The 22,836-nt window shown below is 41.5% G+C and overlaps 1 protein-coding gene across 2 annotated transcripts in view; it reads right to left on the bottom strand.

Annotated features, from left to right (window-relative positions):
* Window positions 1-22,836, bottom strand: part of LRP1 (LDL receptor related protein 1) — a 441,174-nt gene that overhangs the window by 396,372 nt on the left and 21,966 nt on the right. The gene's annotated exons all lie outside the window — the stretch shown is intronic.

Raw genomic sequence — 22,836 nt, 5'->3', positions numbered from 1 at the left:
TCAATATCACTTGCTTTATATTTGTGGAAAGACATCTATCTATAGAATTATTGTGCATTATGTAGTCATTACGCCTATAGTAGAAAACTTTCCGTTTACAGAAAAACTAGAGCCAATTGACAAATTTCATTGTTATATTTGAACTCAGAATGTGAAATTCATTAAGAAATGGATCCTTTTGTTTCCAAAACTGGCAAAAAACAAAAATTTGTTGAACAGTGTATAATTGTTCAAATTCACATATTTCAACTTCTGGCATTTAAAAAATACATTCAGTGATGTATGTATGAATACAGAGCTTCATTAATCTGTGTATTTTACATCTGGAATTCAGCTTTAAGAGAACAGGAGTAAAAAAAGAACCATTACGTAAAAAACCTCAGAACACGTTCCAAACTTTCCCAGCTTTACCAGAAAAGAGTTTTTTTAATGCTGAAGTTATAAAAGTATATTTTATTTCTACAGATATCATCTAAGCACTGCAGAGTCCAGAACAGGAGCTTAAAAAGTACACATTACGCAAAATCCAAAAAAGGTTATTTAATGTAAAAAAAACTGCTAATAGCCATCACAATTATATTATTGAGAGCACCCTTAATCACAGAGAAAATGACATAAATGACAGTTACTCTGCAGCCCACTATTCAATGCCAACAGCTAAAGTCTCAACAGTAACAACTGACAGTGATCGCTTAATGTGGAACAATCAGCAAAATAATAAATGACATATGATATCATCTCCCACTAGCATTAACACAGCAGTTTTTCACCCTCTAACATTTTTATTACTTCAGTGACAGTTGTATTTCCAGTTGATCCTGCCAGCATATCCATTATTTTTCCACTGTCCTTAACAGAGTGACAACATTTGTTCTTCAGTAAAATTACATGTAATTACGACATGATATTTCACTGCATCTAGCTACATACAGATGAACATGTTGTTTTAAATGGAATTTAAAGTGGACCTCCTAAAAAACATTTTGCATATTTGCAAGCTTCCCCTTCTGAAATCCTAAAAGCCTTTTTTCCCTTTTTTTTTTTGTCCAATCCCTCCATTTTCCCATGACAAGAATGACATTTACTATGCTCCAGAAACATACTGGACATACAAGTCAGTTATTCCAAGAGGCACCAGCTTACTGAGAGCGGCTGGAGGAGAGCGAACCTTGCAGTGTGTCATCTGGAGCCGGCTGCAAGAGCCCAGAAGAGACAGCCAGCTCCTGATGAAGTATATTGCACATAAACCAAAGCCAAAACAACAAGCAAGTACAATGGAGAAAATTACCACTTCTAACATTTATTAGATGTTAAAGGAGTAGTCCAGCCAAAGTCTTTTTGCTATACTTGTCCTGTGTATCACACAAGTACACATAGTTCTGCACTCCTAAGACCCAGAATCAGTCGACAGTAAGCTAAAGCATGCTGATGTCACAGAGCCAGTGCAGACATTGGGGGGATCCTGACAAAATGTCAGAATTCACCCATATTCCTGACTGCCATCTGGCTCAGTCACTCAGCCTGAGCCAGCCACTCTTGTCCCCCTCCACAGTCCTGTATTCCAGTGAGCACTGGAGGAGCAGAGCACAGAGTTGGAGACTGAAAGCCACCCCTCTCTGCTTAGAGTAGACCTGAGAACTGAGTGATCAATGGCCTTTGCAAGAGTCAGGTTCAGTGCTGATGGGAGACACATGCAGCATCGGATCGATCGCTAGGTTTGTTATTTTGAAGCCCTGCGTTTTTCTTTTAATACAATATTTGGTGTCCTAAATAAACATTCAATACTAGAGCAGTATTGTGATCAAGGAGGGGCTTTTATTTCTTGCTCTCCATCTAATATCTGTGAGAATAGCTTCCATGGACACCAAATTCATGCGTACTTTGAATAAATCAATCCTTGAAGAAGAATGTGCAAAACTGAATAAACAATGTGATTTTCATCATGGATCATATCCTATTTCAGCAGCATTAGTAACTAGGTAAATGTCAGAAAACATGAACCCCTAACAGTACATTTACCAGGGCCCCACTGCAGCATAGCTGTCAAGCTTCATAACAATCATAGGCTTTGTTGCGCAGTCTAAAATAATGTATCCTAAGTTAACACTGCTTGACAAAACACACTACTGGGGCTGAACTTCATCTCTCACTACATCCTTTCCCTGCTGCTTCCATGTCCCTGTGGAATATCATTTAATATGATGGAATTTCCTCTGCATTCCTTTCAGAAAGTTTCCACCCATTTCTTATGCGGAACTGAGCTGCAAAGCAGCCCGTTCGTGGTCAGAGCAGGGTATAAATGTGTTCATAGTTCAAGAGGGCCAAGTATAAATCCTACTGCTGTTCTGCCAGCTTGTTTAGCACTAGAGACAAAATATCACAGTTCGATGTTAGAAGCTATATGCATCAAGGCTAAAAGCTAGTGCCGATACAGTAACTAACACCCAAGCAAACTAGGTACAATGGTTACCTGCAACTAATAATGACACAGCTTATAGCAAAAAAACTGCTTGTACATATTAAAAATGGAGGTGTTAAAACACTCAGTGGGCATCTCTGACTTCCCTAGGGGAAGAGACTCAGGATTGGACAGGAACAATCCAAATCCAGTCACCAATCTCCTCTCCCCTGAAAAGCAGAGGCAAGGGAAGTGGTCTGTTAGAACCTATTTACACACAAATGTTCTTCATTAAAGCTAAACCAAACCCATCAATCTAATGGTTTCAAGAAATCAGTTACATTCCCGGCATGCCTGGAAGGCTGTCACATTTGCTCATGCTTTCAACCAAACAGTCAAACCAAATGGCTGGTGTCATAACTGACCACATGTGCAGCACCAGGGCAGTTGCAGATCAAGATGGCAGCTTCCTTGGTTGAAAAGGATAGGCAGGTTTAGTTCCTCTTTAAGACTGTAAACAAGCTAACATAGTCAGATACCTGCTGGAGACTTCAAGAAAACCCGCAGTAAGAGCCACCCAATACAAGCATTCAGTAAAAACACAAGATCTCCATACTTGTTTTGTGCCAGTGACTCAAAGCATTGAAGCCATTGGATCACCGTTAATGTCAGGCAACAAGGATTTTCAAAATAGGTAAGCAATAGCAGCCTACAGATCTTCCAAATTTACTATACGTCTCCATCACATTTATTCTAAAAAAAAATAACTGCAGCTTTTCAACAGCAACAATATATGCCTAAAATAAGTGGCATTGCTAGCGTGAACACCGTGATTAAAATATAAACATTAAAGTGACCCATGACACTGTTCTTGCCAGCCCCTTGAACAGTACCTGTGTCACAGCTAATATTCCCCAGCTGTGAAAACTCACATATACCGATCATCTGAATTCTGTGTTCTGTCGCTTTAGATACAAGGACATCATCCTTTCTTTCAGAATTTGCCAGAATTATTTTCTACTCAAATCGCTTACAAACCTACATAGAGGTATCTAAGTGTAAATCAGATGGAGCTTGCAGGCTAAGTTGCACAATAATGCATAAAGTAGCACTTATTAAAGTATAACTAAAGGCATTTTTTTTGTTTTGGATAGAGTGGAGAGCTCTCTGTGCCCCCGTTAAGGAGATTCGCCCTCTTTATTTGTTCTGTTTACCATTATTATCGGAAATGAAAAAAGAAAATCCCACGTGTTGGGTTTTTCCCAGAAAAAGGGGAGATTTTCCAATGGGGGCACTAGTTCTGGTGACCTGGGCATCCCCAATGAATTCTCTTAATTTGCAGAAATTTTGTCTCACTTCCTGTTTTGTCTAATGGACGGGAAGTGAAGAAAAATCTCCACAATGGGACAAAGATGGTGAGAATAATCTGACAGGGGTTATAACCCTCCCTTACTCTATCCAAAATACCTATAATTCTACCTTAACGCAAAAATAATCCACCTACCATAGCCCCTAAACTAACCCAAAAACCCTCATTCAGTATGACATCCATGGCCTCCTCTAGAGTTTATCCACTATTAGCCAAAATCTCTTTCAGCGCTAGCTATCCTCATAAATTTGTATAAGACCATTCAGTCCAAGACCAAAAAGACACTTGGTGCCACTAAAAGCCTGATTCAAGTCTATGGGAGTACTATGTAGGCATTGCCAGCACTGAAAGAGGTTAATATGGAACTACACTGCCTCTGAGCACCATAAACCAAACACGCTCTCTCATTAATTTTTTATATTCTAAGCAAACTTGCCTATCCATCCATGTCTCTATGCTTTATTTTGCTGAGAAATCACTTTGAAAGCTAGCATTTCTGGCCATCTTGAGTAAGGGTAGATGATTCATGTACCATTTACTTCCCGGAATTCATCTGCCTTTAGCTCAGGCATGCAGGCAGGAGGGTGTACTTAGCTGAGAAAGCCCCTCCCCCCTCATGAACACTCCTGGGATGTATGAGATTTGCCTAGGCATGGAAACCAGAAAGTAACTGGAAAGTAAATATGATATACTTTCATATATAGTTACTAATGCTAGCAGCATAAGGATTACAAGCAGTCAAAGTTAAATGAGAGAGTACAGTTGAGGAGGTCATAGAAGTCATACTGAGATAAGTAAGCAGATAGGTGTGGGTCACTAAGGAGCAAAACAGACCAGAATCAAGCAAATAAGAGTGGTTTATGGTAAAGATTTACATACGCTTAAGGTTTGGAATGAATTATTTAGCAAACAGTTATCATCCATGCAAACTGGGAACGCAGAGGTTACACACAGCACCTGCTCCAATATCCATCAATATCCAGAAGATAAAGAGAAAAGAAAAGCAGAAGCATTCCATTAACAAATGCTTATCCCTGTACACTGAGAATCTCAGCAGCTCAGATCTATGCGTCTGTGAAATATATAGACCTTTTGCCTGACAGATGGCTATTTCAGGCAACAAGCGAATAATTGATTTCCGGATGGAGCTGTACCCCTTGCGAGCGCCAAGACTGGTGTAGTCATGTCTCACTTTACCTTCAAAATGAGACAGAAATGTGACGGCTTACTGTGCAATCATTTCCACCCTTGGCAAAAATAAGAGGATGTTTTCAACTTTTTCTGGCCTGCATGCCTAAGTGTGAGAGAATATGGATTGGGACAGAACTGGCATTTGCCATGGTCTACATTTCTCAAATGTTCCATTACTAGCGATAGTCACAAATTAAACAGGGCAAAATAAACACAAATCCACATTTCCAAGTATCATCAGAATGACCCTTCTTGCTCTCACACTATCAGTAGTGTAGAAAGAGGGGTTGCAAAGATCCTGGCTGTGAGAAGGCTATATGACAGCCTCAAAGTGTCAGCACAAGCCTGACTATTGAATTAGCTCCCAGCAAAGTTCTCATGTCTAGCGTGGTCAGTTTTTAACAGGAAAGCAGAGGGACTGGTAGGAATACCAGGGATTTCACACAAAGGAAGCAATACAAAGAGAACAGTATGCTGTTTCATACAAGTACATGGTACAGCAGGCACATATCAGGAATATGAAAGGTTGGGTTTACATATTCTTTAATACTTTATGACACCAAATAGGAAGATGTTGTCATGTGCCACCAAGGCTAGCTCACCAATCACATCTGATGAGAGCAAGATTTAGCTTGTACTCCCTTTCTTTTCATTCTCCTCAATATATAATAGAAATAACAAACATAAAAGGAACCCTCTAAGGCAGCGGTTCTCAACCTGGGGGTCGAACGACACTTTCCCAGTGGTCTCCTAAGACCATCGGAAAACACATATTTCCGATGGCCTTAGGAACCAAGACACCGCTCCTCTATCCGTCTCCAGGTGTGGGCGGGATGACATGCCGTCCCTGTCATCTGGACACACCCCCGGGATCAATCCTTCCTCGTCGGTGATTGGCCGCCGGAACTGTAGCTCAGGAGAGGCACACAGGCGGCCAATCACCGGCGAGGAGGTGAAGCTTGGAAAGGAGGAGCCGAGCGGCACCACGAAGATCGAGCGAGTGAAGAAGAGGAGAGCGGCCGGAGAAGGAAGACATCTGACCGGTAAGTGTCTGTACCATGGGAGAGGGAGGGAGCGAGCGAGCCCAGGCTGGAGCAGGGGTCAGCAAGGTAAGTATCATTGGTGTCAGTGGGAGGAATAGTGCCCAATCATTGGTGTCACTAATACCAACGATGGGGCACTATTCCTCCCCCCACTGACACCAACGATGGGGCACTATTCCTCCCACTGACACCAACGATGGGGCACTATTCCTCCCACTGACACCAACGATGGGGCACTATTCCTCCCACTGACACCAACGATGGGGCACTATTCCTCCCACTGACACCAACGATGGGGCACTATTCCTCCCACTGACACCAACGATGGGGCACTATTCCTCCCACTGACACCAACGATGGGGCACTATACTTCCCACTGATACCAACGATGGGGCACTATTCCTCCCACTGACACCAATGTTGGGGCACTATTGCTCCCCCTGATACCAATGATGGGGCACTATTCCTCCCACTGACACCAATGATGGGGGCACTATTCCTCCCCCTGATACCAATGATGGGGCACTATTTCTCCCACTGACACCAATGATGGGGGCACTATTCCTCCCACTGACACCAACGATGGGGCACTATTCCTCCCACTGACACCAACGATGGGGCACTATTCCTCCCACTGACACCAACGATGGGGCACTATTCCTCCCACTGATACCAACGATGGGGCACTATTCCTCCCACTGACACCAACGATGGGGCACTATTCCTCCCACTGACACCAACGATGGGGCACTATTCCTCCCACTGACACCAACGATGGGGCACTATACTTCCCACTGATACCAACGATGGGGCACTATTCCTCCCACTGATACCAATGATGGGGCACTATTCCTCCCACTGACACCAGTGTTGGGGCACTATTCCTCCCACTGATACCAGTGATGGGACACTATTCCTCCCACTGACACCAGTGATGGGGCACTATTCCTCCCACTGACACCAATGATGGGGCACTATTCCCCCTACTGACACCAATGATGGGGCACTATTCCCCCCACTGACACCAATGATGGGGCACTATTCCCCCCACTGACACCAATGATGTGGCACTATTCCCCCCACTGACACCAACGATGGGGCACTATTCCTCCCCCCACTGACACCAACGATGGGGCACTATTCCTCCCACTGACACCAATGATGGGGCACTATTCCTCCCACTGACACCAATGATGGGGCACTATTCCTCCCACTGACACCAATGATGGGGCACTATTCCTCCCACTGATACCAATAATGGGGCACTATTCCTCCCACTGACACCAGTGTTGGGGCACTATTCCTTCCACTGATACCAGTGATGGCACACTTTTCCTCCCACTGACACCAGTGATGGGGCACTATTCCTCCCACTGACAGCAGTGATGGGGCACTATTCCTCCCACTGACACCAATGATGGGGCACTATTCCCCCCACTGACACCAAATATGGGGCACTATTCCCCCCACTGACACCAATGATGGGGCACTATTCCTCCCACTGACACCAATGATGGGGCACTATTCCCCCCACTGACACCAATGATGGGGCACTATTCCTCCCACTGACACCAATGATGGGGCACTATTCCTACCACTGACACCAATGATGGGGCACTATTCCTCCCATTGACATCAGTGATGGGAAATTATTCCTCCCGCTGACAGCAATGACGTGGCACTATTCCTCCCACTGCAAAATTACAGTTATGAAGTAGCAACGAAAATAATTTTATGGTTGGGGGTCACCACAACATGAGGAACTGTATTAAGGGGTCGCGGCATTAGAAAGGTTGAGAACCACTGCTCTAAGGAATACCCAGGCTTTTTTTTTTTTTAAATGTGTACCTATCGGACTTTAAAACTAAAAAAAGATACGTTTTAAAAATGTTTTGTGGCACTGTGCTTTATTCCTTAAAATGTGTTTAAAGAAATACCAAGGGGTCATAAACACACACACCAAGGTAATAGGAGAGGCACCAAAACATGGGTTTTATGTTACTTTTGTGATCTCTCTCTGGCCTCCATGAAGAATAAGACAAGTTTGGTGGCGAGCAGGGATTGCTCAATGGAGTCTCAAGATTTTATGCAGCTTAGGTAATATGCAACAATGTCCTCTTTTACTTAAACCAATACTAAGAGTTTAATTTTTTATTTTTTTGTAAAATAACAAACATGTTATAATTACCTACTGTGTGCAGTGGTTTTGCACAGAGCAGCCTGGATCCTACTCTGCTCGGGTCCTCTGCCGACGCTGCTGGCTCCTCCTTTCTGTAGGGTGCCCCCATAGCAAGCAGCTTGCTATGGGGGCACCCAAGCAGGTGTGTTCCCAAGCCGCTGCTCCGTGTGTCTATTCACACATGGAAAAGCAGCTTGGCCCTGCCCCTCTCTCTCCTCATTGGATGACTGGTTGTGATTGACAGGAGTGGAAGCCAATGGCTCCCGCTTGCGGTCTCAGTCAATGAAAAGGCAGAGACCTAGGACAGCCAAGGCTGTCATGCACATTGCTGGAGCAAGATGGGACTCGGGTATGTATTGAGGGGGCTGGGGGCACTGCTGCATACAGATGGATTTGCAGAGAATGCATTAGGGTAAAAAACCTTGAGCCTTTACAACCGCTTTAATGTGAAATTCAAGTTTAGAACTAAACTTAAAACTGCTCCCATCCCCCTTCTAACTCCTATACCAACTATCTTGTGAAAAAGAAAGCTGAATATGCTTACCCTTTCTCCTGGTAGGAGAGCAGTTACTTAGAAGAGATGTAAAAGCCACCTATTGCACACACATTTATGAATGTTAAAGTGGTTCTTCACTCCGAAAAAATAAAAGTCAGCATCTACAAATCCAAATTTGTAGCTGCTGACTTTCAATAAAATGGACACTTACCTGTTCAGGGGTTAGCGCTGTCCTCACCCTGGGCTAGTTCTTTGCAAGCCTTTGGTTTCTCGATGGCATCCCAACTGTGGTCAGTTTTGAGGGGGGGGGAGAAGAACTCCATAGGAATGGGTATCTGTCAAAGCTAGGTACCCGCTCCTGCCCCCCCCCCCCCCCCCAAAATGATATGCCAAATATGGCAGAGGGGGAAAAGGATGGAAAGTGGAATGTATCCTTTTGGGTAAAGCTCCACTTATTAGCCAGCATTTTAATTTAATCTGGCTTTTGAAATGCTTCAATGAACAATAGTTTTTTCTGCTCAATAGCTCTCTCTTATGAATGCGCTGGTGATTTTTTTTTTCCAGCCTGTAAAAGCTCCTTTTCTAATACACCTGTAAATGCTTATGTGTGCATAGAGAGGTGTGTTTACAGGCATAAAAAAAACAGTCCGTAAAAGCCATGATTTTTTAAAGCCTGTGTACATGAACCCATATATTGCAGCTTACAGTCCTTAGATTTAGTAGCTGCATTATATTTCTTTTCATCACATTTCCCCTTTCTTTTAATCTGGTAATCAAGCAAACAATACACTTCCCTTCCTAAGGTGGCTACGTTCACTCCTCTACTATTCTTCATTTCAAGGACCAGATCAAATTAATATTCTGGCCAATTAAATAAAAATCGCCTAAGCACTTGATGCACCTAAATGCGTTTATAAAAACATGTTTTTTGTAGCTGCTTTCCTCCTGCCAGGAGGAAAGCATTTATAAAAGCCCAGATTGCTGAGGATCTCTAACCCAAGGTGTACAAGACATGTTTATATCTGGCAAGGTATAATACTGGGATGTGCAAATGTGCCAGAGAGCGCCAATAGGAAAAGAATAGCGCCAGAAAAATTACAAGCCCCAGTATTTTCTGTCCGCCAGATTCTCAATAGCTGAAGAGCCAGCGGTCTTAGTTATACAACTAAGGAAGATTTTAAAAAGCTATATAAAAAGTACAGACAATGCTGGCAATAAATTATTTAATCAGTGCTCTTCCAAAGGATGCGCTTTGATTTATTACATAAGCTGAATTGGTGCCATTTTTTTTTTCTTTTTTTTGTCAGTGATGGGAAGACATTCGCAAAATTCACATCCTGTGGCAGACGTACAAGCCTTTTAGAGCCACACTGCCTGAGGAAGTTATTGCATTGAGTATTTCCTTGTCAAAACAATAAAAACACTGCTAAATAGTTCAAACAAAGGCCATCCCCCTAAGATGGGTAATCCCTCGTATTTCCTCTGAGCTGGAAGACTCTGGGCACTGTGCCCAACACACAGTCTATATCCAAGAGCAACTGCTTTGCAAAGCTTTCCAGTGTAGCCTTCTAATACCAGAAAGATATGTCATTGCCTTCCAGAAAAGGACACAAGCACATTCATGATGACCAAAAAAAAAAAAAATTTCAAATTTTACAAAGGGCAGATGAAAAGGGGGGGGGGGGGTAAAATAATCAGATCCATGTGCATGAGCCCTATTAGTTTAATAATATTTATTTAATTGATCTTATATTATGAATATATGGAGGATTGGAATTAAAATGGAAATCAATGCTATAAATAAATTATAGCCTTTATGATAAGTAAAAACAAAAATCAACAGAAAGATATAAAAGTATGTGTTTTGGATGTTTGTTTTTCCTTTCTAAAAATAATAGCCATCTTTGAAAACCAAGGCAACCCACAAACATGATCATTAACTAATCTGTGCAATGAATCATAAGACGTTTCTGCCACAGATTTCAACATTACAGTGCACTGACAGGTGTCCATAAGTGTGTCTATTGCACAGCTATTTGACTCCCACTTGAACATGGGCAAACAACCAACCCCTCAGTTGGTAGCGTATAATACCATCAGGCTTTGTTAACACATAACAGGATTTAGCAAGTAATCCTTTATGATTCGATAAAAGCAAAGTCCAACCTAAATCTGGTTACTAATATAAGGGGTATATGTATAAAGAAGCAGCTGCTGGTGCCAAAGCCATGGTCATATGGGAGCATCTTACAAAAAGCCCTATACATACACTCCATTCACCTGCTGCTATAGGAAGATTGCATTTGCTGCAATTCTAAGGCAGGCACACTAGTTCTGTCTCTTCAGCAAAACATACGCCTGAAAATGCATACAGCTTCTGTAAAAATAATACCAAAAATCAAAACTAGCTATGTAAAATGTTAGAGGAGGCTGAGCAATGGTTAAGACATCAGTTGCTAGAACAAGAAATGAAACTTAGAAGTGTTGTTTATTATTTTCTTATATTCTAAAATGGCAGTTGGATTTCAATTAGTTGTTGAGAAGAGCTCACGGAAGCACTGTAAAAAGGTGGCAGAATCTAGAAGTAATAAGAGAAAAATAAGATTAAAGCTAAATCTTCCTGACTATAGAATAGCCACAGTATTTCTTATATAGCCACTAGCAGTCTGAAGTTTTTTCATCATTTGTATTACACAAGAGGTTTAATTATGTTTGAATTCATTTTTTAAAATTAGCTAGCAAGAACAAATTCAGCAGCACCTACAAACACCATACATAGGTCTGTAAAATGATGCCACAACCTACAGTTACTAAAAAGAACATTGCTAAATTATTTAAAGGCCTATTCAACTATTGAGGCCTATACACATTTATCTGTTTTGATGCAGCAAACTCATACATTTTGCTTTACAAAAAAGCATTTCAGGTGGAAATCCTATTATTTCTTATGTGGCTGCTTCACATTGCAGTTTGGTATGAGAGGGAAAGGGGAACTACCGGTATACGGGCTCATTCCCACCTTATACGTGTGTTACCATGCATGCTGCATATACATGGAACAGTGTGAAACCACAAATAATAATAACAACAATAATAAGACAATCATCTGGACTACATGGTGCCTCTCTGTATGTTATATGCTAGGTATTATTACAAAATGTATCAGCGTGATATGTTTTTTCTATTCTTATGTGTCACAACAGGCCATAACATCTCGCTCTACTTATTGCAACCTAGCGAATGTCCTTACAGGGCCAAAACAGAGGTGACCTCTCTGTTATATACAGTTTTAGTATGCTGTCTAAAAACAAAGCACAATAGTCTCCATCCATGTGTATGTTTTACCTTTTTCCCATTTTGTTTCTGTTTTTTCTTTTATACTATGGAAATGTAGGTCTAATTTCTCTTTTCCATTTTACTACAATAAAGACACAGTTAAAAAAAAAAAAACACATACACACGCACAACAAAAAAAATTGTCTAGGAAATATGAAATAAAAAAAAGATGCCACACAGTGGCTAAATGGTTCTTCTGCCTAGCAGCACTAGAGTAATTGGTTTGAATCCCAACCACTGCACTACCTGCCTGAAGTTTCAGAGGAAACCCACGCAAGCATAGGGAGAAAATGCACACTCCATGCTGGTAGGTTAATTGGCCCTAGTATGTAGGGACTGATGTGAATGTACTATATTATATACACACTCACCAGCCACTTTAGTAGGTACACCTTGCTAGTGCCAAGAAAATATCCCTAACACCATCACACAACCACCACCAGGATGAACCGTTGATACAAGGCAGGATGGATCCATGCTTTCATATTGTTTATGACAAATTCTGACCCTACCATCTGAATATCGCAGCAACCAGTCTGCCCATTCTCCTCTGACAAGGCATTTTCGTCTCTTTTTTGGACCACACTCTTTAAAACCCTAGAAATGGTTGTGTGTGAAAATCCCAGTAGATCAGCAGTTTCTGAAACACTGAGAACAGCCTGTCTAGCACCAACAACCATGCCACATTCAAAATCCCCTTCCTTCCAGATTCTGATGGTCGGTTTGAAATTCAGCAAGTCATCTTCACCACGTCTACATGCCTAAATGCATTGAGTTGCTGCCATGTGATTGGCTGATTAGCAATTTGTGTTGCCAAGCAATTGAACAGATGTACTTAATAAAGTGGCCGGTTAGTGTATAAATGTAAAGCGATGTGTAAAATTGACAGCACTATATAAGTACCTGTAATAAATAAAGAATAATAATGCAGCTCTGGCTATATTTTTACCAGTATGGTTTCCTGCAGACTCATTTAATTTACCCAGTGCTTGGGTCCTTTTTCAAACTGAAGGACGCCCAGGATCATTCCACGCACTTTCTGTAAATGTAGGGGGTCACGAGCCCGCCCCTTTTGGAGGGGGTATTACCATAGTGCCTTTCATTCCAAGTGCACTCACCCAGCTCCAGAGAAGAGGCAAAGAGGACCCTGCATGTCACATGACTGGTTTAGAATACTTCTGGGAAAAAAGTATGTAAAAAGAAAATTAAAAATGAATGTGGAGAGGTTGGAATTGGTTAAAGAAAGGGAATAGCAAGTATTTTTCCCAATCAGCAAACCATTGGACAATAGCTTTGTGAACTTCAGCAAGGATTTTGTTTCTTGGGGAAACAAATGAATCAGTTCATAAAATATTGATCATAGCAAGTGGCCATTATTTCCAAGAGCCAAACCTTGGGACACTGTTACTCTTTCAGACTGAACTTAGTGCTGCTCTACCACTCTTATCAGTAAAAATTTGGTTGTTTACAATGAACATCATTCTGTTTTTTTTCTTCATCTAATGGAATCCATGTCAGCACCTGGTTTGTGTTTTGTGGTTTCCTAAATTAAGTTTGTTGTTTCCTGTTTGAAGATATGTAACGATAAGAAGCAAGTGGAATGTACCATTTGGTTGGGGCTGAATCACTCCTGGGATTGTACTTTGATGTTGGCACATGTGGTATATACAGTTCCTCCATTACTCTATTCACTGTAGATTTCTTGTAGAAGCTGAAGGGTAATTCTAAGTCTGTTTTGTGTCCAGATGAATTTTTCTATGTGACAGGATCACTATTTCTAACATTGCAGAAGTCTTCAGATCATGATGCATTGCTATGCTAAACTCTCTTTTATTCTATCAATAGAATACTTAATTAACTCTACTCTTCCAAGCACCATACAGGTACAAAACAAACATTGTGCATTTAAAAAAAAAAACAGTTCTTTAAAAAAAAAATACTACTAAATTACCAAGCTTATGCTCTCCTACCAGAGCCCCAAGTACAAAATCCTGTGTAAGCTCTGTGTTGAATATAGGGATAAAGATTCATACCACAGACCCCATGTGACAGTTCTGCAGATATCTGCACAATGGCAACTCAGGTGACAAGCACTGCTTAGTGAGGGAGAGGAAACGTCACATGTTGTCTATTACCAAAAGTATCAGTTATTTTTCAGAGACCCGGCTGGCGAACTGATGATAGTCATACTACGGAGTTGATTATTATTATTATAATACAGGATGTATATAGCGCCAACAGTTTCTGCAGTGCTTTACAAAATGAAGGTAGATAGTTACAATACAATTTTGTACAAGAGGAAACAGAGGGCCCAGCTCCTGGCATTTTCTCTATTTCTGTATAGTTGCTGAATACATCTAAAGACCTCTAAATATGAAGAGTGCCCCTTGACCCAGCATGGTGCATCCACAGCAAAAGGCCCCATGTACACAGAACATTTTAAAAACGCAGCAGCGCTTTCGCAGACAAAATGCCTGACACTTGCAAAAGTGTACAAGGTACGTTTACAGGTGTCAAGAGCTTGGCGTTAATTTATTTCATTGGCCAGATTAGTAATTTACTCTGGCCATTGAAATTAATTAACGCTTAAGTGTTAATACATGTTTACACATGTCAAGCATTTTTTCTGCCAAAACACTGCTGCTCCTGGGCACATTGGCAGTGGGTTTTTTACAGCTCCTAAAAGCCCCTTCCACTAAAAGCTTCTAAAAGTCTATGTGTGCATGGACACATAGGATACCATGCAGGGGCGTTTGGAAGCTGTAAAAAATGCCTGATGACTCTAAAAGTAGCTGCAAAATCGCCCTGTGTGCATGATGAGGCCTAAAAAGGGAGACTCCTCAGAACAGACCTATAGTAAAAGGGGCAGGCGCCCTGGCCAGACGATGCCTGCTAAACCTGCTTGCAATGGCTTAAATTAAAAATATATACAGATCAGTGCTTCTGACCCTACCATAGTTACATTTTCTGGAAAGAAACAGCAGTTCACTGATTGACACTACTGCAGAGCTGGACACATTTCAGCTCTGTAAACCTGCCTGCTGGCTCATAGACTGGGAGGACTCGCTCCAGAATTCCTGTTAATTAATTTACCCATGCTTTACTGCTTGCAGGAGTCTTTCCCTATGAACACCTTTTCAATCACTTGCACATTTCTTGTTTCACCATTTGAATATTTTACAAAAACAGGCAGCTGATGATGTTCAAAATAAAACCTCAGCTATTAATATGTAAGAGGTGAGGAAGTTCTGGATTATCAAACTGATCTTAACATGACCTTGTGTTCACATGGCAATATATTCAAACTTGCCTGCACCCAGCCAATCAGCAAACAGCAGTTATTGCTATTTCAAAGGCCTTATCGCTCACGTTGTCTTGTACTGCCTTACTCTACTGAAACTTTCTGAAAAGCAAGGAGGTCACAAAGAGAAGCAAGCTTAGCACTGATACTTTGCAAAGGTTACATTATATAGTAGAAGAGTTAGCCAGCAGACCAGACTACCCTTTTAAGGGGGAGTCCGGGAAAAGCAGAGTCAGCATCTGGAAGAATGGCTGATGGAATTTTCCAAGGCAGAGGCAACTTCCTCCCATGATACATAATATATTCAATATGTTTAGGTTACATAACTACGGCAGACAAGAAAAAAAAAAAAAAAGAAATCATCCAGTCTACTGAATAACATTTACAAATCTCCTTCAAGTTTTTCCACACAACTAAGGGCCTGATCACACCAGGGGGAACACGTTATGCACACTGTGACGTGTTGTGACAACACATTGCAGCACAATTGCCTATTTTGTAATTTTTTCTTCTTCTTTCTTAATTTACTGAAATAACACATCATTGGATTCTTTGAACAACAGTGTATAAAAGTAACCATTGGGGTGGGTGTGGAATAATTAGATAGTCATCCCCCTAGCTTCCATAGTGTGGGGGGGTAGTGTCATCCTCCCACTAACAAGATCCCTGGGAATGTTGAGTATCCCAAATTCCATGAGAATACGCTGAAATACAATGCAGGATCATCCTCTCAGATTTGGGCTACTCTACTTTCCCTGAGATCTGTCCGAAAGAAGAACAGTGGGAAGAAGCTGTCAAAAGGTACATAAACACTACACTCCCCTCCTCTCCCCCCTGTTTTGTTGCACTTTCCTCCAACATTTTAGGAAGAGGTTACTTGAAGAAGTGGACTTTGTCACGAAATTGGAGGTCATGCAACATCCTCAGGTCTATCTAGAACTAAACCCAGCATACAAAAACTTTGTGAAATTAAAGGGTTTCTAAAGTCTCAACATTTTTTTACCTTCATACATTCTATGCATGAAGGTAAAAAAAACCTTCTGTGTGTAGCATCCCCTTAGCGCTTACCTGAGACCCTGCTTGTTCCAGTGATGTTCAGGAGAGCCTTGGTTCTCTGGGGACTCTCACTCCTGATTGGCTAAGGCAGCAGTGGGAGCCACAGCCGGTGAGCCAATCAGGAGGGGCAGGGGGTGGGGCTGAGCCACGGCTCTGTATGTGAATGGACACGCAGAGCCACATTACAGGACCGTGCCTGCTCAGGTGCTCCCATAGCAAGCTGTTTGCACCTGACAGGAGGGAGGGAACAGGAGTGTCGGCAAGAAACCAGAGAAGAGGAGTGTCCAGGCTGCTCTTTGCAAAACCACTGCACAGAGCAGGTAAGTATAGACATGTTTGTTATTTAGAAAAAACAAAACAAACAAGACTTTAGTATCACTGTCAAGATCGTATCCAATGAAAAAGTACAAGGGCAGTCAAAACCATTCACTATAACCAACTGACATTTTTACCTCCTTTTATACCAGGTCAAGACACCCTGAAGTATTTTCTGTTTTCAAACCATCCAACTACATCCCTATTCAAATGAACAGGGAAGATCCTATCGCATTAAATATATGCATAGGAACTGGAGAGGACACGCAAGAATTCTTCCAATTGGGTCTGACTAGGGTACCCTAGAAAAAGTATTTTCTTTACATTTACAGAAATTTGTTTCTTTTTCTAAAGTTATATGATGGAATGGTTTGTGGCTTGTAGCAAACAAATAAAGGTCTTATCTGAGCACACCTAAAGAAAAAAAAAAAATCCTGCAATAACATATATAATTGCATATTTAAATACATATTTCAACACAGCAGCTTCATACTAGTGAAGAAAACGAAAGAAAAAAAAAAAAAAATAAGTTATTTAAACAAATATGTCTGTAATCTAAAATGTGCCTATAGACAAGAGAAGACAGTCGGCAGATCATGCAAGGATCTCATGTCTGGGGTTGAAGCCAGACATCCATTGACCATCCACGGCTTAGAGAATACTGATAAGAAAAATCGAAAAGCTTCTCTGGGTCACTCTTGCCCTCCTCCCACAAGATAGGTAGCAATCATGAAAATGAAAGTTATGTGAATTAGATTGGACACATTAGCATACAAGTATTCATGTTCATGCAGTGGAGGACCCTTCCCCATACTATCCAAAAGAAAAAAAAAAAAAAAAGGATCAATAACAGAGAAATTTTTTTTGCCCTTCCTACGGTATTTTATTAACAGGCTAATAGTAGGAGATCCCAATAGCTGAAGTGTCTTTGCTTCATACATACAAGGTCACACTTGATCCAATATACTGCATTCCACATAGACTTGTTTTAATAACCCAAATTTTTATAAAAATAGTGACCTGTAATTGTCTGCACATTGGCATTATTAAACAACTACTGTACGACAGTTCTGTTTAGACAGAAGCAAGTATAAACATCCTTTTTTATGCAAGACAAGTTATCAGATCTGTTACAAATTTGATTACTGTGTGTATTGTAAATAAACGTTAAAGTATTCATTGTGTATAAACAGAGGTGTGGAAATTTTTTTTTAAAAACTACTTGTCCAAGGACTAAATCAGTGTCCCAAACTACTTGTCCCTCGGGACAATCTACTTGTCCAGATAGAAAGAAAAATTTTTTTTTTAACCAAAACTGTATTTAAAAATCAGAAGTGAATTAAGGAATGTTTAAAAAACAAAAAGGGGTTTTATGGCGACATAAACATGTAATAATTTTAACATTGCGTGGTTTGTAGTGTAATGAGCACCGATTGTCAGTTAAGGGAGGATCAGGGTTTATCCTTTATCCATTTCTCTGCCAGAGCCATTTTTTAATTTTTTGCAAAAGTTTAAAAAAATTATTTTAGGCTTGAAGATTACACAAAATCCCCAAACATTATATATTTTCTGAAAGAAGAGACCCTAGAGAATAAAACAGTGGTAGTTCCAATTTTGTATGTGGCATGATACTACCGCAAAATTTCAGTAAATACAAGTTAATTTTAGGGCACAAAAAAATAAAAAAAATTCTGCAATTTTTTTTTGTAAAATATAAAAGATGAGGTTGCAGCGAGTAAATGGATATTCAACATGTCAAACCTTAAATTTGCGTGCGCTCGTGAAATGGCAATGAACTTCAGTACCCTATATTTTCTACAGGTTTTAAAGCCCCTAATAGGTCATCAGTATAGTGTTACAGAGGTGGTCTAGTGCTAAAATTATTGCTCTCATTCCAGCGTGCGCGGCAATATGCGACATGTGTATCGCAATTGACTGTTTCATGCGTAGGCGCCCCACCGTGTGCTTTTACGTTTGTATGTACATATATGTGGGGGTGGGGAGCCTCAATTTTTTTTTTGGGGGGGTGATGTTATGTGCTTGCATGTAACCTTAATTTTTTACAATTAAAAAAACTTTTTTTTTTTTACTTAGCTGGGTTTTTTTTTCAATCACATAGGGGACAAAGTCCTCCATGTGATTATTTTTGGCGACAGGTTCTCTTTATTGAGATATCCCAGGTCTAGATGTCTCTCCTGTGCTCCACTGAATATAATGCAGTGCACATCGCACTACATTACATTCTTTTCCAGCCTCCATGGCCAAGAATCTGTCAACGGGGACCCGGAAGGGACATCATAACGTCACTTCCAGGTCAGGACATGAAGGGGAGGGGAGTGGACCTGTCTGCTCTCCTCCCTCCCCTCTGGATGATGGCACTGAGCCGGTCTCGGGCCCTCAGATGGGCAAACTGAGCCCAGGAGATAGTGGCCGGGAGGAGGTTCACACAGGCGGGGAGAGGCTGGCACTGTGTGGAAGCAATCAGCGGCAGCACTGCCGCCCAAATGCTTCCACCTCACAGATGAGCCCTGCTGCTTTTAGCAAGGCTAAAAGGTAAAAAAAAAAAAAAAAACTACCTGCCTGGCACCCAGAACTACATGTCCCAGGTGTCGGGCAATACAACATCAACATCCCTGGAATAAAGTAAGGGATTGTTATAGCTCCTGTCAGATTTTTTGGCCATCTGTGTCCCACTGGGGAGATTTACCTTCACATCCTGTCCCAAAACCAGGAAGTGAGAGGAAATCCCTCCAAATTAAAGGAATCCCTTGGGCCCCCCAGGTCACCAGAACTAGTGCCTCCATTGGAAGATTTCCACTCTATTACTTTTCTGGGGGCAACACAAAATTTGGGATTTTCTTTTACTTTGGGTGATAACAGTAAACAGGACAAATAGAGAGGGTGAATCTCTCTAACAGGGGCACAGACAGCCATGAAAATATATTTGGTGTTCTAATATAATCCATTTCCACTCCGTCCAAAAACTAAAAAAACAGGAAGTGACAAGGGCACTGCATTTGTGGACAGATCAGCTAATATTTTCTGTATTTGCCAAAAACATTCTTAGCCTGAAAACTAACGCAGCCACCAAAAATAAGGACTGATAAACTGCAATATATTCTTTTTTTTAGGTATAGTATGTACATTTATATAAAATATTTATACTTGTGAATATATAAAACCCTATCAACCGAGAAGTAGGTTTTCTGGCTCCTTGCCCGTTATCTAAGCAGAATGGACTGACTTCTGAATGCTGCATAATAAGTCCATCTGTTACAGAACATTCCTATAGGTTCAGATTGGACTCATTCACACTGCGGCTGTAAGTGGGATTGCTAGGGAATTTTGATTCCAGTTGGAAACCCACCAACGATTAAATGTTTGCTTTGAGTCTAAAGGCTCAGATCTCACATTTGGGGGACAGCAGGGCAGGTGGGGTTTTGTTTTGTGGTGTGAGCCCTACATGCAGCTTTCAGGCTGAGCCTGCCTATCCTATCTGTGGAGAGCGGGTCTTTTGGGGTAGAAGGTGCCTAAATAAATGCTGCTCATAGAGGCCTCTGAGATTAAGACCCAAAAAGGCAAACAGGAGCTGAAGCCATGTTTTATCCATCTCATTAAATTTAGCGTCCATGCACCCTGGGCTTAAAAATCTCCACTTCTACAGGAGTTTTGTGCTTTGCCTATAGAAGCAGCTCAATGTTATCCTATGTGTCCATCCACATAAGGACGTTTAGAGTTAATTTTATGCTCAGTGTTTAGAGGCAAAAAAAAAAAAAAATCCTTCTGGTTTGCATTTTTAAGAGTTTTCTGGCAAAAAAGAAGAAAACGCTAAAACACCTGTACAGAAACACTCTATATAAGCATTTTTATCTGTCAAGCGAAGTGGCGTTTTTTTTTTAAGTCCAGTGAGTATGGGCCCTATGCAACAGGTAGTCGGTGTCTGTGTCCAGACAGCCACCAATCAGCTTAAGGCTTTCATTTTTTCAACACAGCTTAGAAAATAAACATTTAAAAGCTGATTGGCTGCACTTCAGTTTAAACAATATAGTATGTTTTCTCTGTTGGTTGATTGGATAGAATTGTGTCTTTTTTTTTCAACCAGATTAACTATGCCAGCTACTCTTCAGCATCCAACACAGACGTGAGCATGTGCTTATACTCAAAGGTCAACCTATGATACCAACCATGATGGGAGCTGCCGCTGCCGACTTGTTTAGAAAAGGTATAGGCTGTGGAGCTATCATCATGATCCTAGTTTCCTGCAATATAATACATATGCAACCACTTAAAAGTGGAGCTCCACCCAAAAGGGGAAGTTCTGCTTTAAGCCTTTGTCCTCGACTCCCCATTAAGGATTGGCACCTTTGGGGAGCAGGGGGGAGCGGTTATCCGAATTTGGCAGGTATCTGCTCCCACTTTCGCTGCAATTGCCTAGGGCGATCAGAAGTGGAAGTTGTCCTCCTCCCTCCCCGTAGTCTTCTGGGACACGTGACAGGTCCCAGAAGACTACGGGGCCATTCACAAAGCGCAGCGGTTCTCGCGAATGCGCAGTGGGCACCCAGCTGTGAAGCCGCAAGCTGACACAGCTGGGTGCCCACACTGAAGATGCCGGCATCAGGGAGAGAAGACGGTCGGTGAAACCAGCGGTGGTGAAGACACCGCTGGACTGAGGGACAGGTAAGTGGCTGTATTTTAAAAGTCAGCAGCTACAGTTTTTGTAGGCCAGGAAACCAGTGACAACCCCAGGACATGCACCTTTAAAATAGGTCAGCAGTGAAAGCTTTTATATTGCTATCATCACAGACTACCTTTTAGGTTGCTTATATGCTAGCAGGAGTGATGCCTACGTGTCCCATTAGATAAAATCTACAGTACCCTGGGATCCCCAAACCCAGGGCATGCCTCCTCCCATCCTCCACGATTGGTCCTTCAATATAATGCATAGCCTCACTGATCAACATTGATGTAGTGAGAGATGAGTGGGAGCGCTGGAACCAAGCCTCTTCATATGAATGCTTACTGGGCTATAGTTCCTCAAAAAGTTACCAGCCACTGCTGGCTGAGCTATATTACATATGGAAGACTGATCTCTGCTGATAAAAGGAGTTTCACCAGCGATGTCTTTTGTACATGGATTTTGCTTCAGAGGTTTCAGCAATTCCTAGCGAGTACCTATTGCAGTTAATTTCCTTACTCCTACCATGTGCACTCTGCTTCCATTTGTAAATATGTGCCCAACAAAGGTATCCTTTTATCTAAAGGGTTGTTGTTCTAATTGCAAGGTTCTTTAATAGCAATTGTAGGCAGCTATGGACATTTCAGCTACTGAGATGGAAGTCTAATGACAATCTCCTATCTGTGTTGTTTCTGGTCAAGGTCATGAAATATAAATGTTATTTTTACATACAGTAAAAATGACTGAATATATTTATTGGATGTCTACACCTGAAGACCAACTTGCTTCTGTTTCTGGTCTCCAAAATGCGGCCCGAGGGCTGGATATTCATTCGGCCCTTGGGGCACTATTCCCTGTCAGTAACAGTGAGGCATAGTTCCTCCCTCTGACACCAACAATGAGGCCCTATTCCTCCCACTGACACCAATGATGGGGCACTATTCCTCCTACTGACACCAATGATGGGGCACTATTCCTCCCACTGACACCAATGATGGGGCACTATTCCTCCCACTGATACTAATAGTGTGACACTATTCCTCCCACTGCCACCAATCATGGGGCATTTTTTACTGCCACTGACACCCAGACTTTTTCTACTCCTGCTGGCCACAGTCCGGCCCCCCTAAAGATTGAAGGGCAGTAAACTGGCCCTTGTTTAGAAAGTTTGGAGACCCCTGGTTTTGCCCAACAAAACTATTATCAATTTAGGTATACACAAACCTTACACACAAAACGATAGATGAATTTGCCAGAGCCGTGTTTCATAGTATTTGTACAAAATAGTGGATTTCCTACAAAAGCTAATTTCAGGATGTCTAGTTGAAGCTCCTCGTGTCCTACCTTCCTGTTACAGTTAGAAGCTGCTGCATGTTCTACCTCCATGGTCACCTCCCATATCCTAGCCTGCCGATTTGATAATAAAGGAATAGCTGTACATGAGTGAGGTCATCTCAGTGCTCTCCCCTCCTATAGG

Source organism: Staurois parvus, unplaced genomic scaffold, assembly GCF_062004578.1.
Source record: "Staurois parvus isolate SC_StPar_1 unplaced genomic scaffold, SC_StPar_1.0 ptg000017l, whole genome shotgun sequence".
NCBI lineage: Eukaryota > Metazoa > Chordata > Amphibia > Anura > Ranidae > Staurois > Staurois parvus.
The sequence above is the reverse complement of the archived record's forward strand: the minus strand, read 5'-3'. Positions and strand labels throughout refer to the sequence as shown.